The sequence below is a fragment of the Rhineura floridana genome, chromosome 1 (assembly GCF_030035675.1).
Source record: "Rhineura floridana isolate rRhiFlo1 chromosome 1, rRhiFlo1.hap2, whole genome shotgun sequence".
Lineage (NCBI taxonomy): Eukaryota > Metazoa > Chordata > Lepidosauria > Squamata > Rhineuridae > Rhineura > Rhineura floridana.
In genome coordinates, this window is record NC_084480.1 from 157,441,049 (window position 1) to 157,458,515 (window position 17,467).

Here is a 17,467-nt window from a genome sequence, read left to right on the forward strand (position 1 = left end):
ACCCTGTCCAGCAGCTCTGTAAGCAGCAGCAATGCCAGTGTCAGGAGAGCAAAGATGCCACCCCTGTATTCTGCTGTACATCTCCTTCTGCAATGCAGCCTATTCTGCATACCTTATCTATGCAGCTTCCAACTCTGCATCTATTTGTCTTACAGGATTAATTAATTTCAGTATAAATTTTCCCCTCCGTGGGAATTTTAATTAAGTGAAATGGATCTGGCAATAATTTGTAGAGACTTTTATGAAAATATCCAGCCTGAATCTTGTGCTTCTAGAGGCAAACATGTGAGATTAAAGGAGCAATTTATATCTCTGGTCAGGGCAAAATGTTTTAGCATTTTCCATAGAAGCTGATCTCTTATGACAGTTGTATTTTAAGGCAAGGAATAAAAGTATGTGCAATTCTGTTCCTTCTCTGCTGGTGGCAACCTACTGTCCAAGGTAATTAGCATTGTCATTTGTGTGGCACACTGTGGTATTTTCTGCATAGAGTTCTCCAACCCTATGTTTGTTTCCACAGCATGCCTCAACATTTGAAAAAGTACCTGCTTTTAGTGAACTACAAGAAAAGGATAATGTGAAAGGAAAATATTCTCACTCTTATTGACAAGTTAAGTATTCTGCACTTACATGTATTCAAAATTTGAATTATAGAGAGACTTCCTGTGGAGCTAATTGAGCAGCTTCATTTGGATATGTTAAAAACAGCAGAAGCCGACTAAAATAAGACCACTTTCCTTTTTACATTACAAATGGCAATCATGCAGTGCAAGTGTTTGGAGTTGGATATTAAGAAGGTGTAGCGGCAATTACTTTGCAACTAAAACCGCTGGGGATTTTTTTCAGGAAGGAAGGACTGAAATCCCTTTTATTGGTGGCTTTTTCTTACAGAGATGATCAAAACTGAGTTTGAATAATCTGTACATTTATTTTCTCATCACATATTGTGTGTTTTATTACAATTTCATCTTGCTAATGTGTCAACGTTCCCCAGGGATACCTGTCTTCCTTTTCTGTTACCATATAAGCAGCAAATCCTGAAAATGGAACTGTAAACCAGTACACAGAGCATTGGGCTTGGACCTGGAAGACCTCCGGTCAGCCATAGTGAGCCCTTCATACACTGAGTTGAATAGAATTGGAACAATTGCTTTTTCTCAGCCTCAGCTTTGCCATCTATAAAATGTGGGTAGCACTAATGTGCCTCACAGAGTTATTGTGAGGATGAATGTGATAAATATAATCAACCATGGTTTCTTCCTGGAGCATCTCTGTGAGGTGGGAGTTGGAGGTCCTGATCCTACCTGGAGGGATTGTTCCAGAGAGTATCATGGGCTAACCGTACCTCAGACTCCTAGCAGTTATGCTGTGGAGTGCCGCAAGATACCAGTACTATTTAACATCTACATGAAACTGTTGGAAGCAGTCATTGGGGGCTTGGGGTGAGATGTTATCATTGTGCTGATGACATTCAGTTCTATTTCTCTGTTACATCTGAGTCAGGAGTGGCTGTGCATGACTTGGACCAGTGCCTGGATGCAGTCCTGAGTTGAATCAGGACCAAGAAGCTGAAAGTGAATCCCAATAAGACCTGTGGGTAAAAGATTTCTTGGGTTTTGGATTTGGGGGATCTGTCAGTTCTGGATGGGGTTTCCATGAACAAGGTTCCAGATTCAATCCCCAGAATTTTCAGGTGGGGCTGGGAGTTTCCCACTCTGAAACTCTGGAGAACTACCACCAGTCAGCATGGACAATAATGAACTAGATGGATTAACGATCTGAGTTGCTATAAAATAGCTGCCGATGTTCCTAGATTATAATTTGAAGTCAGCCCTTGTTTTTCAGTTGCATTTTCTTCTTGCATTTAGCATTCTGATATGTGTTTGGATGCTGTTGTACAAGACCTTGATATTTGATTTTAGAGATGATATAGACATATTTTAAATTTAAAAAATATAGTCCCACCAGCCATGTATCAAGGCCTGTCAGGCCTCAATAAATGTCCTGGCTTTGTTGCCTGTCTGGAAGTACAAAATGAGTAGGGGGGTGTTAAACATTTGATAGCCTACAATGCATGGCTGCCAAAGTAAACATGTCCAACTTTAGAAGTGACTCTCCATTTCTCTTAATCAGTGGTGGTAGGGCTGCTGTGGGGGTGTGGCCAATGAAGTTCAGTTGGTAGCCCAGCTACGTCCCTATCTGAGCAGGGAGGACCTCACATCAGTTGTACATGCTCTGGTAACCTCGCGATTGGATTACTGCAATGCGCTCTACGTAGGGCTGCCTCTGAAGACAGTTCGGAAGCTACAGCTTGTACAAAACGCGGTGGCCAGATTGATAACGAGGACCAAGCGGTCCGAACATATAACACCTGTTCTGGCTCGCCTGCACTGGCTTCCAATTTGCTTCCGGGCCAGATTCAAAGTGCTGGTTTTGACCTATAAAGCCTTATATGGCGCAGGACCACAATATCTGTTGGAACGCCTCTCCCGATACGAACCTGCCCGTACACTGCGTTCTACATCGAAGGCCCTCCTCCGAGTTCCGACTCATAGAGAAGCTCGGAGGGTGGTTAACAAGAACTAGGGCCTTCTCAGTGGTGGCCCCCGAACTGTGGAACAGTCTCCTTGATGAGGTGCGCTTGGCGCCGACATTGTTATCCTTTAGGCGCCAAGTTAAAACCTTCCTCTTTTCTAAGGCTGTTTAAATTAGCTTAATTCAGTTTTAGAATGTGTTGTAATTGTTTTTAGCTTTTTATATTTTTTGTACTTTTATTGTATGTTATTATTGGATATGATTGTATATATTTGTACTGCTCTTTGTACACCGCCCAGAGAGCTATGCTAGTGGGGCGGTATAAAAATGCAACAAATAAAAATAAATAAATAAATAAGTGGTGCCCAAGTTCTGGTTTTCTCCCCATCCTCCTCCCTTGCGAACATACTATGGATGCTTAAGTATTGCAGTTTTACAAATAGTGCCTAACTAAAATGTAAAATGTCTTACCTTAGTTCTGAAGGGGTTCCTGTTGTCACCATTACTTCTCAGATGGGAGAAAAGTTGTGTGGCCTCCACCTGTTCTGGTTCTTTCCCTGTTCTCCTTTGCAAAGAAACAGTAAACACTTAAACATTGCAGCTAATAGACGGTTAGTTCTATAGTTCTCTCATGAGTGTGCAGCTGAGTCATTCCTCTTCAGTAGTGAACAAAAACCTACATCTCTCCTCATGCTCTCCCAATCCTGTTTAAAAACACACACACACAAAGTGAGTTGCTTAAAACTCATTTAGGAGACGCTGCAAAAGGCTTTAGTACTATGCTTGCTGTCACGAGTCAGACCCAGAAAACGCAATTGGGTTTACTTACTTCTGAATGAGATGAAGATGATGGTGTTAATAACCAGCAGTGCTTGCAAAGTTCACTTTTAAAAGGAAAAAAGTAGTTCAGTTCAAGTTCATCCGAATGTACTTTTAGCTGATAATAATTTCTGCTTGCCACACCGCTGTTAAAGGCACAAGAGTGCCGCTCTCCCTCAATGTCAGACCTAAACCATGCATAGAACTCACATGATGAGTAAAAAGAAAAGACAAGGGACATTTGGGCAACTTTATTGTTAAATTAAAACATATATCAAATGAATACATGATAATTGTATACATGTAATGGTTAGACTGTTGGACTACGACTGGAAGACCAGGATTCAATTTTACACCCACTTAAATGAACACAGTGGGGCTTACTGCTAAGAAAAAAGAATAGGACTGTATTAGTTACTATATCTAAATCGTATTTCCTCCTTGTTACAGTTAACTATTACATATATGACAATGTATGAAGAAAACAGCAAATGTTATGCCGTTTCTGCTCCACTTCTATGGAGAAAACAGCAAATATTATGTTGAGGAATATTATATTTTATTTAAGCTATGCCTGGCTTATTTCCTAGTACACAGAAAGAACACCCGACCTGGAGCAGTGTATGTAACTATCATGAACAATAGTCATTGACTAAAGATCTTCAGAGTTTCTTTTTTTAAAAAATAATTCCAATCCTATAAACTGTAAGCTCATATTGCTCATAGAAGAAGATATGCCAGGTGGGGAAAGCAAGAAGCCAAAATGTTAGAAAAAGAGTCTTCACACCATATGGTCAGTTCTATATGCTGTAGCAGGAAGTTCCACGGGTATTCCATTGATGTGGAGACCTGGACAATCACACAGCATATCTTTTAAGTTTCTTGGTTTTTATAAAAGTAGGGATTTGCTTACCTTAAAATTCCTTCTTTTTTTGATCAACCACAGCAACTCAGGTTCCACCTCCCCAAAGTGAAATTGGGGCTGGAAATGTGCAACAACTCCACACATGCCCTGCTAATTGAATTACCAATACCAAGATTTCTGTGTTACCAACTACTGTCCTGCTCTCTTCTCCCCCAGTTCCAATCATGAAAGACACACTCTTGGACTCAGAAGGTGAAAAAAAACTGGTCCTCTTGAAAGTACTGCTAAGCTTTTTGTTTTAATTAAAATAATAATTAGCCACTGAAAAAAATGTACTTGCTACTGCTTTAACCTCATACTTGTAAAAGGAGGGGAAGTAACTCAGCCTCACATAAGTGCAACAAGCAGCTTGCAAATGCATGCATCTGATTGGCTCAGATTGAAATGTATTCCTCTGAGTGGTTGGGGAGACTCTTCATAATCCTGCTCTATTGCTATGGAACATCCAATGCATATGTGAGGGACTCCTGTTTGGCTAAAATTTATTCCAAGGGAAATAAAGTCAAAATGGAGAGGCAGAGGGGCCCCCTGCCCTCCCTAAATCACTTCTACTGGAATTCATTATTTTAAAACTTTTTTTACACCAGAGACAAGGGTGGCATAGGAATTATTGTGATTAGCTGTGCTGTCCAAAGATGATTGGCCAGCACAGGAGATAGACAGATACAAATCTAGAGTGTCTCTAAATGTGAGGTACTTGCATTGAATATGAATGTAAGGAACAGAGGAGAGACTGGGCAGCAGGTAATGTATTGAATATTAATGTAAGAAATAGAGACTGGGTTATAGCTTCGGAGTACTGAGGGTGGACAGTGCCCAACCTGCACTTAGTGAGAGACCTACAGTGCTCTATATGTCCATACAGCCATACATGCAGATTATCTTTGTGCAGCAAAAACGTCAGCTGTGAAAGAGTCCTGGGACTGGCCACAAATTCTTTGCCTTTATCTTCTGCATTATGTGATCCCACAATTGAACTGAACTGGTGGACATTTATTTATTCAAAACAATTTTGTACTGCCCTTCATTAAGATTGATTCCAGAGCAGTTTACATGATTAAAAAAACAAATACGTAACACCATACAGTAAGAGCTGGCAGATAAAACATCTAGTCACGATGTTTTGATTCCTGCAGTCAATAGAGCACAGTCTGTAGATGTAGTGATCGGTAGGATTCCGTGACTTCCCTTTTCAATCAACAATAGCATGCCATTGCAAGAATGCTGCAAGATGAGAGTGATTGTGAGGCAGATGCATGCTGCGTCCCTGTCGCGGCTCTGGAAAAGAACTGACATAATAGTGATTTATGAATAAATTCAGGCCCGAACTTTATTGATTACATCAAGCCAATGGGATTGGCATGATAATAGGGTGAGCATCTTTAATACTCTCAGTCCCATACTGAGGGAATGTGCCCCTCCAGCAAGCAGCTGATCAGTACAGCACATGTCTTGTTTCTATTATTTGGGCTGATTGCAGGTGTTGCTACCACTCACCATATGCTCAGAGGCACGTTACCAAATTCTTCCAAGCTACACAGGAAGTGGATTGGACTGTGAAAGACAAACCCAATTGTATTTGCATTTTTACAGATTTGTAGGGCAGTACAATATCTCAGAGAGGAAGTCAGGTCTCCTGCTCCCCTGGTGCATTCACTATAGCTGCCCAATTTCCCTGCTTTTTAAAGTTTGATATAAATATCTGTGGGCTATAGATATGTTCTTAAACTGCATTTTTTTTTTTTGCCTATTAGTGAATTTCTCTACTTTTTAATCCCGGAGGTAAGAAATCGGATCCTATATAAGTTTGCTGACAATGGACTGATCATTTGCATGCTTATTAGGTTCAATGGGATTTACTCCCCTGCAATCATGCTTAGGACAGGTGAAACTGGACACAGGAGGATGGGGAGGGGAGGAGGAGGAAGGGCAGGGGTAGGGGAGGAGGAGAGGAGGAAGGGCAGGGGTGGAGGGGATGGGAGCAGGGAGGAGGAGAGGAGGAGGAGGGCAGGTTTGATAATTTGCATGCTTATTGTGTTTAGTGGGATTTTCTCCTGTGCAATCATGCTTAGGATAGGTGAAACTGACCATAGGGGGGAGGAGAGGGAGGGAGGGCTGGAGTGCATAGGGGAGGAGGAAGGAAGAGGAGAGGGGAGGGGAGAAAGAAGGAAGGAGGAAGGGAAAGGAGAGAAGGGGAGGGGGAAGGGAAAGGCTGGTCTGATCATTTGCATGCTTATTGAGTTCAGTGGGATTTACACCCGTGCAATCATGCTTAGAATAGGTAAAACTGACCTTGGTGGAGGAGGAGGGGAAGGGGACAGGAGGGGGAAAGAGGAAGGGAGTGGAAGGAGGAAGGAGGGGGAGAGGATTGGGAAGGGGTGGGGGTGGAGGGGTGAAGGAATGGGCAAAAGGGAGGGGATAGGAGGGGGAGGGCAGGTTTGATCATTTGCATGCTTTTTTAGTTCAGTGGGATTTACTACTGTACAATCATGCTTAGGACAGATGAAACTGACTTGGTGGAAGGGCAGGGATGGGGAGGAAGGGTAGGGTAGGGGGAAAAGTGGGGAGGGAAGGAGACTGGGTAGGTGGGCACTGGGCAGAAGGAAAGCCCTTTCCTTTCCAAAGGAAAACATTGTGAACAGTATCATTGTTTTTCAGAGTTGCCCCAACCTTTTTATTCTACAGCAGGCACATGTAGTCTCCCACCCAAATTTGAACCAAAGCTGTCCCTGGCCACATCCACACCAGATGTTTATTTCACTTTAAATAGTCATGGCTTCCCTCAAAAAATCCTGGGAAGTGTAGTTTGTGAAGGGAGAGGCCCTAGTTTCTAGGAGAGGCCCTATTCTCCTCACAGAGAGGCCCCGTCCCCCCCAGGCCCAGCCTCTAAGAGGTCTTCTGTATCTTTAAAAGTTGTGCAGGGGGAAGGGAGAATTCCACCTTGCGGTTTTTCTCATTACAGTGTTGCAAGAACATCTGCACTTGGCTGACTTTCTCTTCTCCTAAAGATACAGGATCAGTAACAGAAGATATAGGGCTGATCCCTGTGCCTGAACTAACTTTCACAGGAAGGGAGGCTGAGGAATGGAGGCAAATAGTGACACTGGGTGTTGGTGAGCAGGTATCAGGGAATTGCAAAGAGCCTGTCCCAATTTCAGTGGTGATGGGTAGAGGAAGGTATAGTTGTAGTGGAGGATCTGACTACCATCTGGGGCAGAGGCCTAGATGTTTAGTCCTCGTCTCCCATTTCAGCTTGTTCTGCCTTCCCTGGGTAGAAGATTCTCTTCAAGGATTCAGATAGGCAAAGAAACACCCAAATAAGACAGTTAACAGCTTATGAGGATGAAAATAAAATAGAAAGCCGAAGGAAACAGATTCTACAGTCGCTCAAGCCCCTGCTTCAGTTTCATAAATTGCTCACACACCTCTGTCTCCCTCATTTTAAAACTTCATCCAAGCTTGTGGGGGTGAAAATGTACCCCCGGAGGTTCCTGAATGGCAGTTGGATGCTGTGGAACTTTACACCAGCTTCTCTTGCTCCAGCACAAGTTATGCCGGTTTCCCCTGAGTTGGATTGCTCTGTGTGCCATCAATGTACTCTTATCACATCTAAAATTCTGCAATATTTGCAATATTTGCAATATTTGCACCAGTCTCAGCTGAGCTGGCTGGATCCCAACTCAGCCGGACTGAGGGACTAATGCCAGTGTAGCCCGGCTGAGCCAGGACCCAGCCGGCTGAGCTGGAGATCTGCCACATCTGACTCCCCTCAGCCCAGCTTAAGTGCAAGTTGGATTGGGCCCTAAATTGGCTATGACAACTAAAATGTAAGTAATTATGGAAACAAATTACCCCAGAATTTAAAGTGCAAGTAACTGATGCATGCCAAAATGGTGACAGAAGTCCCAGTGGGTTTTGTAAATTACTGTCAGTTCTCCTACCAATGACAGTTGAGAAAATAATTCTCTCACAGGTAGTAATTAAATAGCAGCAACCAGTATGTTGTTAGGATCATATAATATTGATTAAGAACTGACAAAAAGGAATGGGTATGTGAAATGGGTGTCAATGTGATTTTTTAATTAAAGGCAAGTGCATAGAACATCATTTCTCTGATTAAAAAGAACTGTAAATCGCTCCTTATATTTATTCGCCACTAGATGGTGAGCCAAGTCTCCTTATGCACATCAAACCAGATACAGGAGGAAGCAAAGTCTGTTTCGTTACTGATGTTTGTTGTTTACTTCCCTTTAAGAAAAATGTTACTATAGATGCTGCATCTTATTCCTATGCGTACCTACCCAGACTGGCTGATTAGATCCCCAGGGCAGGGACCTTAACCCCAGAATCCAAGCATGTGTGAAGGCAGATGAGGAACACATCACTATCCTGTCCGTATGTGAACATCACATGCTGTCACAGATCCAATGGCTCCTGGTGGTCAGGGGCAGACAATGGAGTTCACTAGTCAGGGGACTTTGGTAATATATCAAGCCAGAAGATGCATTTGTCTATTCTATGGGATCAACCAAATTGTATGATTACTTTTGTCTATGAAGTGGAATGTTATTTTTCAGTATTTAGGAAGGAAACAATGGATAACCAATGATACTAGGTATAAGGTCAATGTATGGAATGATCACCAGATGAGGAGATTGAGAGGAGAAAGCCTGGGAGATATTAATTATAGCTTTTTCTATATTAAGTTATTGGAATGATTAGTATAATTTTAATGTAAAATTAATAAATTTACTTAATAAATAAATGTATTTAATAAATTTAATAAATAACACCACCGAACATAATTTAAAACAACCAAAATGTACAATTAAAATATCATCAATACATATACAAACATATATAGAGATGGAAAGCTTGCATAGCAAACACAGTTTCTCACTATCTTATTTATCTGAACATGCCAACTTCACAAGGGAGTCCTATTGTGAGGACTTTGCAAAAGCGCAATGCAATCTATCAAGACAGTCTAATCTTAGACTAAGTCTCTAATCAAACATGTTTCAACCTTTATCAGGTCTTCTTCAGTGGACAATATGAATAATTATTGGCTGTAAATTACTTAGCTCCTTTTAGGTCTTCATTGTAGTGAATATGTCCTATAGATAGAGTGAAAATCACGTATGGCCATACAAAATATATATGACCTTGGGCCAGTCACTGCCTCTCAGCCTCAGAGGAAGGCAATGGTAAACCCTCTCTGAATGCCGCTTACTATGAAAACCCTCTTCATAGGGTTGCCATAAATCGGAATCAACTTGAAGGCAGTCCAATAAATTCTCTATATCTGCAGAAAAAAAACACTCACCAATACAATATAAGTATGTATCGTACTCAAACTGTTGGTCTAGAACTGGTCAACAGATGTTTTAAATCTAGAGTAAGTTAGAGGAAAATACAGTTAGAATACCTCATAGAGGAATCTTAATTTTCCCCCTGTGAATATTTTATCTTATACTGTATCACTTATCTGACATATAAGACAAATTTCATATATATGAGCTACAGTAGCTTTCTTACATATAGCTCCTCTGACCCCTGCAGAGTGGGGAAAGAGAGAGGAAAAGAACCACTGCTGTGCCAACTACAATTAGTAACTCAGACCTAATTTCTGATTTTTCCAATGTGTGCAGCTCAGCATGAGGCCTTTTCGGGGTTTCTGGGCAAAATAAAATAATAATCCAGCAACCAGTACAAAAATTTCAATTGCTTTCCACTATTTGTTTCAAAAAGCTTAGTCCTTTATATAGCAATCAGTTAAAAATGTTTCCTTTAATTATCCAACACAAAGGAAAATCTAAAGGTTAGGAACAGGACTAGAAGGAGGGATCCTCAAGAAGAAATTAACACCTTGTCCACTGTATCCTTAACATCTTTTTTTATATGAAACAAAAAATATGTCGCTCATTTTATTTCTGGTGGTCATACTACATTTTCTGTTAACCTGACCTTTACAAAGGTTATTATGTAAGTTAACAAACCATCTGCAGGGAGAAGATGTGAGGGGAAAGATCACTGCCTTTCCCTGGCCTGCTCCACACATCCTCTCCACCAGTGGGGGGGGATTGGCTGCCACTATGTGCCTCCCCCAAAACTGCCTCACCTAACAAGTAAGGCTGGCTACAGGGCTAGTGTGGTGTTGCTGCAGACACACTTGCATCAGGAGGAAAGGGCTTCTCCAATCTTCCCCACTGATAGTGTTAGGAGTGGCTAGGCCTTTCAGTGCTTAGAATTTGCACACCAATGCACCTGTTGGTGGCTGGTAACACCACATTAGGCCTTGACTAAAAAAATTTGAGGGACGCTTGTCTTCCATCAGACATCTGGAAATATAATCACATATATTCTAAATTTCAGACTGGGAGCACTGGGGCTTGTCTATACATAGTTCTTAATCTCTTATGAGCAAGAGATGATTCCTGATTTATTTAACCTGACAGTCTCTGATACATGAAAATAGGGTGCTGCAGTGGCGTCACTAGGGTTGGTGTCACCCAGTGCGGTAACTCATGGTGTCACCCCCATGGACCTCCTCCCGTACCAGACCATACAGAATCCTTAGTAATGGTTTTTGTACTAATGTTACTCATAAATCGTAATTCCCGTATATCACTGGATGTAATGGCAATAGTAGTGACATAAACAACTAGCAAAATTAAAATTGCACCTTTAAATTACAATATCATACGCACTGCCTAAATGTATTTACATTTATACATAGTTTCATGTGGTTAAAGTGATGCCGCTGGGTTATACAATTACATAATAATTATTTGAAGTACAGATCCAACTTTTTAAAGGCTATTATTTATTTATTTTTATTTATTTATTTCATTTCATTTATAAACCGCCCATAGCTAATAGCTCTCTGGGCGGTGTACAAAACAGGATAAAATACAGGAATATTACAATAAAATCAGATAACAAATAATTAACACAATCAACAAAATACAACATAGAATATAAACATTAAAACATTAAAACATTAAAATGCCTGGGAGCATAACCAGGTCTTAACCTGGCGCCTAAAAGAAAGCAGCGTAGGCGCCAGGCGTATCTCTTCAGGGAGGCTATTCCACAATTCGGGGGCCACCACAGAAAAGGCCCTAGATCTAGTAACGGTCCTCCGGGCTTCACAATAAGTTGGTACCCGGAGGAGGGCCTTATTTACTGAGCGAAGTGTACGGCTAGGTTCATAGCGGGAGAGGCGTTCCACAAGGTATTGCGGTCCCACACCATGTAAGGCTTTGTAGGTCAAAACCAGCACCTTGAATCTAGCTCGGAAACGGATAGGAAGCCAGTGCAAATGAGCCAGCACAGGTGTTATATGCGCGGACCGGCTGGTCCTCATCAACATCCTGACCACTGCATTTTGCACTAGCTGAAGTTTCCAAACTGTCTTCAAGGGCAGCCCTACGTAGAGCGCATTACAGTAATCCAGTCTAGAAGTTACCAGAGCATGAACAACTGAGGCGAGGTCATCTCTGTCCAGATAGGGACGTAGTTGGGCTACCAATCGAAGATGGTAAAATGCATTCCGTGCCACCAAGGCCACTTGAGCCTCAAGCGACAGGGAAGGATCAAAGATGATGCCCAAACTACGAACCTGTTCCTTCAAGGGGAGTGTAACCCCATCTAGAACAGGATGAACATCCACAATCTGGGCTGGGAAAGAATTCACCCACAGAGTCTCAGTCTTGCCTGGATTGAGTCTCAGTTTATTAGCTCTCATCCAGTCCATTATCGCGGTCAGGCAGCGGTTCAGCACATCAACAGCCTCACCTGAAGAAGATGAAAAGGAGAAATAGAGTTGCGTGTCATCAGCGTACTGATGGCAACGCACTCCAAAACTCCTGATGACCGCACCCAGAGGCTGCATGTAGATGTTAAAAAGCATGGGGGACAAAATCGACCCCTGAGGGACTCCACAATGGAGAGTCCAGGGTGCCGAGCAATGTTCCCCAAGCACTACCTTCTGGTGACGATCCGCCAAGTAGGAGCGGAGCCACTGCCAAGCAGTGCCCCCAACTCCCAACTCCGCGAGTCTCCCCAGAAGGATACCATGGTCGATGGTATCAAACGCCGCTGAGAGATCAAGGAGAATCAACAGAGTCACACTCCCCCTGTCCCTCTCCCAACAGAGGTCATCATACAGGGCGACCAGGGCTGTTTCAGTGCCAAAACCGGACCTAAAACCGGATTGAAATGGATCCAGATAATCAGTTTCATCCAAAAGCGCCTGGAGCTGGCCGGCGACCACCCACTCTAAAACCTTGCCCAAAAAAGGGACGTTTGCCACCAGTCTATAGTTGTTCAAATCATCTGGGTCCAATGAAGGTTGCTTTAAAAGAGGTCTCACTACTGCCTCCTTGAGACTACCAGGGACGACTCCCTCCCTCAAGGAGGCATTTATTACTTCCTTGGCCCAGCCGGTGGTTTCAGCCCTACCAGCCTTCACTAGCCAAGATGGGCAAGGATCCAGAGCAGAAGTGGTCGCCCGCACCATTCCAAGCACCTTGTCCACTTCCTCAAGCTGCACCAACTGAAACTCATCCAATAATGAAGGGCAAGACCGCGTTCTGGACACTTCAATGGATTCATCTGTCATAACATCAGAGTCTAAGTCCCTACGGATGCCAGCGATCTTATTTTGGAAGTGCTCCGCAATTTCGTTGCAACGGGCCTCAGATGTTTCTATGGTATCATGAGGGGCAGAGTGTAAAAGCCCTTGTACCACCCTAAAAAGCTCCGTTGGGCGGCAGAGAGATGTCCTAATGGTGGCAGCAAAATAAGACTTTTTCGCTGCCCTTACCGCTTTTATGTACAACTTAGTGGAAGCACTTACCAAAGCATGATTACATCCGTCAGGAGTTCATCTCCACCTGCACTCTAGCCTCCTTCTCTCTTGCTTCATCACTCTCAGCTCCGGGGTATACTACGGAGCTGTATGAGCTCTACACCGAAGGGGGCGTGCGGGAGCGATCGTGTCAATGGCCCGGGCCATCTCCGTATTCCACAGTTCGACCAGGGTCTCGACAGGAGCGCCAGTACTATCAGCCGGAAAAACTCCCAGAGCCCTCTGGAAACCTACAGGATCCATAAGGCGCCGGGAGCGGACCAACTTAATAGGTCCCCCACCTTTGCAGAGGGAAAGGGCTGTCGTAAGTCTAAATCTCAGCAAGCAGTGATCTGTCCATGACAATGGAGTAGATGAAAAATACCCCACCACCAGATCACCATCTCCCTGACCAGTGGCGAAGATCAAATCAAGAGTATGGCCTGATACATGTGTTGGTCCAGTAACAATTTGAGACAGCCCCATGGTTGTCATGGAGGCCATGAAGTCCTGAGCCGCCCCAGACAAGACAGCCTCAGCATGAATGTTGAAATCACCCAGCACTACAAGTCTGGGGGACCTCAACAATACCTCCGAGACGATCTCTGTCACTCAGCTAGGGAAGCCATTGGGCAGCAAGGTGGGCGGTACACCAACAGTATTCCCAGTCTGTCTCCATGGCCCAACACAAAATAGAGACACTCTAAACCAGTCGCCATCTGGACAGGGTGCCTGGTGAGAGAGAAAGAGCTCCTATAGACCACAGCAACCCCGCCTCCCCGGCCCTCAGATCTACCCCAGTGCTGCACCGAATACCCAGGTGGGCACAGCTGGGAGAGAGCAACTCCACCCTGCTCACCCACCCAAGTCTCGGTAATACACGCCAGGTCGGCGCTCTCCTCCACAATCAAATCGTGGAGAAGGGGGATTTTATTATATACCGACCTGGCATTTAAGAGCAGCACCTGGAGATCCAAGAGCTGGCTGACAGAACAACCAACAGTCTTGTGGATAAGAGGAGAACTGGAACAAGCCTCTAATTTAAGCAACTTCTTCACTGAATTGTAATGTGATTTGCCAGTTCTTACTATTATCTCTTAATATATGTGGGCTCTATTTTGTAGCAGCAAGTTCCCCATTTGCTACAAGATAGTGTCTTATAACAGGATTGTTAACAGTGAGATAACACACATACAGGCTAAGAACATAAGAAGAGCCTGCTGGATCAGGCCAGTGGCCCATCTAGTCCAGCATCCTGTTCTCACAGTGGCCAACCAGGCGCCTGGGGGATGCCCGCAAGCAGGACCCGAGTGCAAGAACACTCTCCCCTCCTGAGGCTTCCGGCAACTGGTTTTCAGAAGCATGCTGCCTCTGACTAGGGTGGCAGAGCACAGCCATCACGGCTAGTAGCCATTGATAGCCCTGTCCTCCATGAATTTGTCTAATCTTCTTTTAAAGCCATCCAAGCTGGTGGCCATTACTGCATCTTGTGGGAGCAAATTCCATAGTTTAACAATGTGCTGAGTAATATCCACTACCCCGAACTCTAAATACATTTGCGAATGTATAAACAATTAAGTACATTCCCATCCAAAAATGATACAATATACAGGAGTGCAGAGTGGCTTATGTGGTGTTATCCCATTGTTAACAAGCCTGTGATGCAACAATCATCAGTTGCTCAAGGGTGCCTAATAAGCTTCAGGATGAGTGAGGAATGAGGTCAGCTCTCCCTCGTCCCCAGTCCAACACCATCCACTACACCAGACTGGCTCTCATCCTTGCTCTTTATGTCCAGAATTCTACCATTTTAGTCATGGGATGCCTTAATACTGCAGGTCCTTTGCCCCAGTCATAAAACAAAACTGTGACAGGTCAGAAGCCCCAAACAAAGTTCTGGCTCCCAGAAGTCATTGAGAAGGTCTCTCAGCCTGTCAACTAATTACAGACTCATCAAAAATTGCTGCCTCCCTCTCTCATATACACACGCCTCTACACATCCACACAGGAATTCTGCATGTACATTCCACTGTTGTAGGCTCCAGTTGTGGGAACATAATTACATTTGCAGAAATCAGTGTTATATGTGGATGTTTGCCACACCTATGGCCAGGGATGGCCAGTGTAATTCTGATATGTCCACCCAACATATATCTGCAGAGACGAACATCTGCAAAGGGCTTTGGCAATAAAAAGCCATTAAATGCATTCTGCAGAGCAGAGTGAGAATTCTAGATTGTATTATACAGATTTGTATAGTACCAGGAGCTCCATATACCTTCACAGTCTCCTATGCCCATTTGCAGATTCCTATTACCGAGGCATGGGGGAAGGCATGGGAGATGCCATAAACGGCGCAACAGGAGTTTTCAAAATAACTTCTTCCCTTCGCTTCCAACAAGACCTTGCCTTGTCCTGTTGTGAGATAGTGGCTGTTGTTTTGTTTTTTTACAGTGGTGGTGAAAAAGAACCAGAAGAGAGAAGCCTTTGAAATGAAACCCCACTTTAACAGGAAATCAAACTTAACTCATCTCGTCCCCCCTTTTCAATTGTGTCGTTGAATGCTTGGATAGGAAACCGAAGATACTAGACACTAACAAATCAGGAGACAGACTAGATAGGAACATATGAAGCTGCCCTATACTGAGTCAGACCACAGGTCCATCTAGCTCAGTATTGTTGACACTGACTGGTAGCAGCTTTTCAGGGTTTCAGGCAAGGATCTCTCCCAGCCCTATCTGGAAAGGCAGAGGATTGAATCTGGGACATCTGAATGCAGAAGCAGGTGCTTCTCCGAATTGTTCCTTCCTTAGATTTTTCCATGCCTCGGGGGGGGGAGCAGGCACTTATCCATTGTCTTTCCTCTCTAGATCCCGACACCCGCTCTTGACTTTCGGAAGTGTGGCGTTTGGGGGGGGGAATAGCCTGGTGGGAGCGGCTGGGCGCCTGTCTCTTCCAGCGCAATCGTATGCTATCTATGCCAAAGTCAGTCCTACTGAGTTCCATGGGGCTTACTTACTCCCAAGTAAGGGGGTATAGGACTGCAGCCCACCCCGTCGGGAACTCAGCCCGCTCTTCAATGGCCAACGGTGGGATCTTCGCCACCCGGAACTGGGCTGCAGGACCAAGTGCTAGCCTGATCCCTCCTCTTCCCTCTCTCTGGCAGTGGAGCCCTCGACTGGATTCTTCAACGGAAACACGTCACATGGGGGGGGACTGAAGAGAAGCGATCTGCGCCGCGGGGAGGGGGAAAGAGGATGGAGGAGCAGTTCAGGTTGGCCGTGGAACTGAGACCTGCTGACAACCAGCTGCCTGCGCCGCCACAATTTCTTCTAGGGAAAAGGCGAGCGGGTGGAGAGAGGACACCTCCCACGTAGGGGAAAGACACCAAACTCACGTTCTTCCACCTCGTTGCTTTTTCACCCTCCGAGTTCACACACAACTCCTAAACCCCCTGCACTCCGTTCGCCAGTCTCCCGCTTTTGTGCAACATGTCAGCCAACCTACAAATGTTTTACTTCTGTCGGCGTTACATTATCCTGTTTCCCCCCTCTATTGTTAACTCCTTACTTCTCACATAAAACATAAAATGAAATAATATATATTACTTTGCTTGTCTATTGCAGAGTCAAATGAGTCGGGGAGGATCGAATCCGCGGCTCTCTAATGGGCCAGGCGCTCGACGATTCTACCACCCGTCCCGCCATTGCTTTGCTTCTCCGCACATCCAAGGAAGTATCAGCGGCACACAAAGCGCTGGGTCGGCAACAAAGCAAGAACAAAATTAAATGAAAAGGAGAGCTAGGGGGCGGGGCGGCTCTGGGTGTCACCCCTCTCTCATGGTGTCACTCAGTGCAGGCCGCACCCACCGCACCCGCCTAGTGACGCCGCTGGGGTGCTGTGTCTCTTCATTGACAAACACCTAAGGTGGTTCTGCGGATAATTGTTCAGAATAAAGCCTAGAGTTACTATGGGGTGGGAATAATCTTTCCTTGCCATCCCTCCCCCCATGAACACACAGAACTCAGATACCATATACAGTCACAATATATATACAGCTCCTTTTTAAAAATGGTCTTTCATACTATGATTTTGATACTTCAAGGAAAGTTTAAAAATGAGTTAAATATATATGTGAAGGATATCAGCTCTCTTCAGGCATTACAAATAACAGTAGAGAAACACATGAGGTGGCACAGCATGGACAAGTACAGAAGCTCTGCCCCAGCTGCTACATTGCCATTTTCAAAATGTTCCAATCGTGTTGCAACTAGAGTGGAACTAGAGTTTACTGAACTGAAATGCCCCTTGCCCTAAAATGACACCAGGGGGCA